Below are 6,468 nucleotides of genomic sequence, written 5' to 3' on the forward strand. Positions count from 1 at the left end.
GCACCCTGGGCTGTGTTCTGTCCCTATAGGTTAATTTGCATTTTCTGGGCTTTTATAGAAGTGGATTCATATGGTATCTGCTCTCCTGGGTGGATAGGGAGTCCGGCCTCTTTCGTTGGGCATCACGGAGTTCATTCACGTGGAGATATGTATCAGCCGTCCCTCCCTTTTCAGAGTACAGAGTAGCATTCCACCGTGCACGTCCCCCACGAATCACCTGTCCACCCACCTGCCGAGGGACAGTTGGGCTGTTCCCAGTTTTTTGACCATTGCAGATAAAACTCTAGGATGTTCGCATATGAGTTTGTATGAACAAACATGTGCTTTCTTCCTCCTGCGGGTGGGTGTAAATCCCAGCTCTTTGGAAACACACTCACATTCTTCCACGGTGCTGCCAGCTGATGGTGAGAGTTCTGGTCTCTCCACACACTCCCGAGCACTTGGGGTGGCCGATCTTTTTAATGTTAAACATTCTAGTACGTGGGCAGTGGGGTCTCTCTCTGGTTTTAATTTTCATTTTCCCTAATGACTCACAGTGTTGAGCATCTTTGTTCTCATTTGCCATCTGGGCATCTTTGATGAAGCAGGTATTTGAAGTTTTGCCAGGTTACAGATTGGGTCACACATTTTCTTTTTCTATGTTCTTTATAGATTTTGGATACAAGGCCTTTGTCAGAGCCATGCAGTCGTTCTCCCGGTCTGTGGCTGGTCTCCTCATTTTACCAACAGCGTCCTTCAGAGAGACAATGTCTTAAGTTTGGATGACGTCCAGTTAATGAACTTGTTATTATACTTCTGGTGTCACATAAAACTCTCTGCTTTCCACCAAATCACAAAGGTTTTATGATAGAAGCTTTGTAATTTTGTAATTGTAGGCGTTCCATTTAGAACTCTGATCCATTTTGAGTTAATTTTTATGTGTGGTGCAGGTATGATTCAAAGCTCATTTTTTTGCATATAAGTAACCAACAGTTCCGGGACCGTTTATGGAAAAGCTTGTCCTTTCTCCATCGAATTGTCTTCGAGCGTTTGTAAAAGCAGGAGCACTCCGTTTTCCGCCTGTGTGCAGGCCCATTTGTTTCTGGACTCGGTGTTAACAGTGTTACTCAGTGTTTCTGGAGTCGGTGGGTGCGGTGCTGACGTCGGCACCAGCAGCGTGCGGTCTTGTTTGCTGCAGCTTGGTGATAAGGGCTTGGAATGAGCCAGTTCTTTTCCAAAGTGGTTTTGGCTCTTCCAGGTCCTGTGCATCCATTTCCATACAGATTTTAGAATAAACATATACATTCCTCTGTGAATTTTTGAATCAGTGGATTACTTTCTAACAAAAAGCTAGCTGTCATTTGGAAAAGGTTTGGATTGAATCTGCAGATCCATTCGGGGGAAACTATCGTCTTAGCTAAAATGTGTCTCACGACTGAGTACCACGGTCAACCTTCCCATAGACGCAGGAGTTCCTTCATTTCTCACAGCGACATGCTTGTGTAGTGATGCCTCACATCTTCTATTGGGTTTATCCCTCCATATTTCACTTACCGATGCTATTGTACGTGGTGCTGTCTTCTCCCTTGCCATCTGATTGCTTGTTGCCAGGCTGTAGAGGTGCATGAGCTTTTGTAGCTCAATCACACGTGCCGCAACCTTGCGGTGCTCCCTGCCTCATCTGCGGTCTGTAGGCACGCCACCTCTCTCGCTCCTCACATTGGTGACTTCTTGGTTTGGCTAAGAGGCTGATCCATTTTATTGCTTTTTCTCCAAGACCAAATTTTAGCTTTCCTGATGGTCTCCACGATTCTTTCCCTGTATCACTGATTCCTGCTTTGATTCTTATTATTTACTTTCTTTTACTTGGATTGAAATGCCTCTTCTTTTTCTGATTTCTTCAAGTGGAAGCCGAGGTCACTGACTTGCGCTCATTCCCCATGACGGAGCCCTGGTTTCTGCCCTTTCTAATCCCCGGGTGGGACATTCTATGGGCTCGAGTAGTTTCTTCCCATGCACATGCTGACCGTTCCGGCCCAATACTCATGGGGACCACGTGTGTGCCTCCAGGGTCCCTCTCTCCCGCTCTCTGTCCTGCAGACTGGTGCTGCCTTGGTCTCCGAGACGCCCAGTTCGCTAAGCGTCCTCAGCGCAGCTGTCCCCCAGCCCATCTGCATCACCGCCTGGAAACACGAGGCAGTCACCATGGCGATTGTGGGGCTTGCCTCTTTCCCTTCCCATCACCCAGGGATGGTTTCTCTGCCAATGTCTACAGTCTTGAACATTTTTTTGATCCTTTTACAAATTTTATCTGTTCTATCTCCCTGCTCCAAAAACCTGTTTAATAGATTGTCCTTGGATAAAAAACATAAAGTATTAAGCTGAAAAGAAGAGACACTACACTCGGTCTTAGCCCAAAGGACGAGAAACGACAGAATAGGTGCCAGCTCCCTCCACTGCACGCATCGGCCAGTACTGCGGTGTGTCCAGGAACGGCACACCCCATTGGGGACAATTATGGAGGTTCTCAATATGAGATTGAAAACAATTTTTTATCGGAAGCACTGTCTCTTCCTGGGCCTTGAGCCCGCCTGCCTCCGGACCGGAGCTAGCCCACTGGCCGCCCTGGGTCTCGGGCTTGCCGACTCACCCCGTGCACCTCGGGCCTTGCCAGCCTCCGCCGTCCCATGAGCCAGTTCCTCACCATAAACCTCTGGTGACATACGTCTGCTCTGTTTCTCTGGGTTACCCTGAGGCAGGAGGATAAATCTGGCCCTCATTATGCAGTCAGGAACGAAAGTGCTGGATATCATTATTTACTGATACGCAGAACCGTTTTGCATAATGCGGACGGTGACGGCCTCTTTTGCTGATTGCGGGGAAGTTGGGGTTTCTGCAGTTGCTTTCCTCACCAGGGGAAGCGGTGGGCCCTCGGGGGCCCAGGGCCAGGGCCTGCTGCAGGCTCTGCCACCGGACACTCTGCTGTAGATGCTGGGCCATCACTGTGGACAGCTCTCCCAAGTGCCAGCCAGATGGTCCATGATTTGCTTGTAATTTCCCAGTCCTCCCCTCATTCGGCCAAATGGATGCTTGGCGGCCCAGGCGCTGGCCACGGAGAAGCCGAGATGCGGCTGGCAAGCTCTCTGCCTCCCCTGCCTTGTTAGAGCGATGGCTTCAGCCCCCTGTCCACGCATTACAGGGTCCATAAAGCAGGCTGGATGACACAGTTATGTTAGCTCGCTGACACGGAAAGGCAGCCACCCCGGGATTAATCTGCTCCGAGCTGGGTTCTCTGGGCGCGATGGCTGTCCCGAGTCACATTCCACAGCCCGTCTGCCCTGGGTGTCGCACGGGCACGAGCCATTCCTGCTCCTCGGAGAGTGTCCCATCCTGCACTTAAGAATTTTTATGGCTTTGTGGTGACATTTCTATTTTAATTTGCTAATTATTATTGCTGAAATTGAGAGGCAACTCCAGATTTACTGCGTTGCACGGTCTGCCGTGTCCCATATACAGCTGTGAATCTCGGACAGGAGGGCAGTCTGCCCCGCACAGCGCACGGCAACCCGCTCGCCACCCGGGCGGCCGTGGCCGCGGCTGCCAGGTCAGGTCTTGCTCCTCCATCGGGGACGGCGGGGCACCGGTCACTACCAGCTGACAAGCACCTCCAGCGCCTCCCGGGCAGGTAGCTTCAGACAGGATTCCACGGAGGTGCAGAGGGAGCCGGGGTCCTTCCTTCCAGGTCTTCTTGCCCCCTGGGGCCTGGATGTGGATCTCCCTCCACCCCCGCCCCCCGTAGGTCTGCTGGCCTCCGCGGGAAGCTTCGCACAAACACACAGGCTCAGCGCGCGGTCCCCGCAACTGCAGTGCGGCCGCAGGTGCCTTTCATGTTTCCGTGTTTACAACAGGGCCTGGTCTCCCAGCTTGTCCTCTGGAGCTCGTGTGTGGAACACACACTCACGCACACTCTCACTTTTGCTCAGGGTTGGAGGTAGCTTTTATATTTTTACTGACGCATTTCATCTTCTGCCCTCTGCTGTCCCCCTTACCTAGAAGTGCTCTTGCCTTGCTCCGACATTGCTTACTATGTTTTGCCTGCCCTCCACCCCCATAAACTCCTAGGGGACAGGGATGGTGCCAGCTCCCCACTCCTCGAGCCTAGGTGCACAAGACCCAGTGTGACGGTGAGGAATTGCAGCACCCCAGCCTTCTTCTGACATGTTTCTGTGAACACGGCCTCTGGCTGATACGTGGGTTACAGAGGAATGGCGTGTTTGTAGGACAGTCCTAGGAACCGACTTCAGAAGACGCAGACTCCCACCTTCAGTCTTCCTGGCTCTGGGGGACTTGCTGACCTTTGAACATTGATTTAGGTTGAAGTGAAGCTGGGCTGATGCACAAGGGACTGTCACCTGCCTTGGTGGAAAGGACCATGCCCGTCTGTATGTTGAGAACTGTGCAAACCCTCCCCTGATCTGTCTGTCCTGTGCCCCCTCCCTCCTTATAAACACCTCTGCCTGCGCTGAGAGGGGGGATGGGCCCCGAGACGTGAGTCCCCCTCCTTTCTGCACGTCAGCACCTGCCCCTGGAGTCCTGGCTTTCGAAGCAGCGACCAGCCCGGCCTGCGTTCGCTGAATGGCAAATATAAAAGATGCAGGCTTTGATGATTAATAATTTGGTGTAGATGTTCACGGAAACATTTACAACACAGGGACCCTGGAAATAATTGACTGAGTATAGAGACAGGCTCTGGTGAATTATAGAGCTTGAAGAAAGAACGTAATGGTGATTAAAAATTAAACTCATGCATCCATAATAATATGGGAAATGCTCAGACCCTAATGTGAAGTGAAAAGGTAGAAAGAGAATACAGATAAACTATGACTCGAGTTTCATGAATATGTTATTATTTTGTTCTTCATTTAAACCTGACCTTGTTCCAAAAAGAATTTAAGACCGGCTGTGCAAATATTTATGTAGTCCACACATCCGGAAAAATATTAGCTCGGAAAGCGGTGTGTCCTCTCCCTGACGGAGGGACACCTGGGAGAAGGGGGCAGCGCTCTTTTAGGGGAGTCCTCGCTGTCCACAGAGGTGAGGGGACCTGGGGTCCTGTGTCCCCACGAGGGGTGCGCACGGGAAGGTGGGCTTCTCAGCAGAGGTGCAGATTGCCCGTCTCTGGGTCCTGCTGTGAGCGGGGTCCGGGCTCCGGTGAGGGTTCCCAGGGCCTGCGCTCACCCTCACCCTTGCCCGTCGAGGGTTCCCACAGGTGCTCCACCAGCGAGGAGAGATGGGAGGCGGCTGGCGCCTGGCAGGGCAGGACTGGCATCAGCTTCTTGGTGGAGGTACCAGAGTCAGGTGTGTCCCTGCTCCTGTTAGAGCTGCGGATGGCGGGAGCCTCACTGCTTCCTGAGTCGCTGAAGTGTCCCCCTGCTCTGCCCATGGGTGACGATGCTTGATTTCCAGACATCTGGGGACCTCGGCCGTCTGGCGTGAGATGGGAACTTCAGTCCTAACTGAGAATCCTGGAAATTAATTACCTGGGAGCTTGCATTTTGGGGTGGTGAGGAGGGGCCCTCCTGAATTTCCCTGGGCCTGGAGCAGCTCCGTAGGGCTCCCTGCTCTGGCTTTGACCTTGGGCTCAGTTGGAATGGACACAGCTTGAGGCCTGACTGCAGGCTGCCCAGGAGCTCTGTCCCAGCAGGCTTGGCCTGGCTCTGTCTTCTGGGAGGCTTGCTCAGGGGGTGAAGTGGACCTTATCCAAACCCAGCCTGTTTATTTAGGACGACGCCCTACTCACGGGGTCCTGCCTCTCATGCCCCTCCCCCACCTCCGTCTGTATGCGCCCCTGGGACTCCCGGAGTTGAGACTGCTTTGCACTGTCTTTCCCTGGAAAGAAACCTGCTGCTTTTCCTGAGAGAACTTCCTGTTCCTTACGGGGCGTAGCCCCTTATTAACCTCAACACCTGGGGGGGCGGGGCAACAGCTTTCAGCTTGTGCAGAGCTCCGTAGTGGCCCCTGAGTCACGTGTCTCCCCTGGAACTCCCCAACACAGGCTAGCTAGACTCAGGGGTACAGGCCAGACGCCCCACGGCGGGTATCTTTATACCATCTTCCCTGCCCCATGGGGCATGGCTCTTGGGTGGACATGAGATCTCAGGACAGTGGCTCCCCTGGGGCCCGTGGGGACACAGAGGTGCCACCATCCTCGCCTGGGGTTACTCTGTGCCCCTGTGGCTGGCTGTTCTCTGCATCATCACGGAAAGGCAACAGGTAGGATGGGCTCCGGGGTCAGCACCTCGGTCCACACCCCCAGGTGCATGCGCCGTCTTGACTTGATCAGACCGACCCAGGGCGCTCGCCCCCATCCCGGACAGGCTGAGGGCACCTCGAGTGGGGGTGGGAGTGGACCCATCGGTGGCCTGGAGATGGAGGGGGGCCAATGGCCCTGTGGCGTGCAGCTCCGAGGATCCTCCAGCCAGAGGGGGG

At 53.5% G+C, this 6,468-nt stretch overlaps 1 pseudogene; it reads right to left on the reverse strand.

Moving 5' to 3' along the window:
• Positions 1 to 2,281: 2,281 nt before the first annotated feature.
• On the reverse strand, positions 2,282 to 2,412 carry LOC128626690 (uncharacterized; annotated as a pseudogene).
• Between the last annotated feature and the right edge of the window lie 4,056 nt (positions 2,413 to 6,468).

This window comes from Artibeus jamaicensis, unplaced genomic scaffold (assembly GCF_021234435.1).
Source record: "Artibeus jamaicensis isolate MK-2021 breed Jamaican fruit bat unplaced genomic scaffold, CSHL_Jam_final scaffold_847, whole genome shotgun sequence".
Classification (NCBI taxonomy): domain Eukaryota; kingdom Metazoa; phylum Chordata; class Mammalia; order Chiroptera; family Phyllostomidae; genus Artibeus; species Artibeus jamaicensis.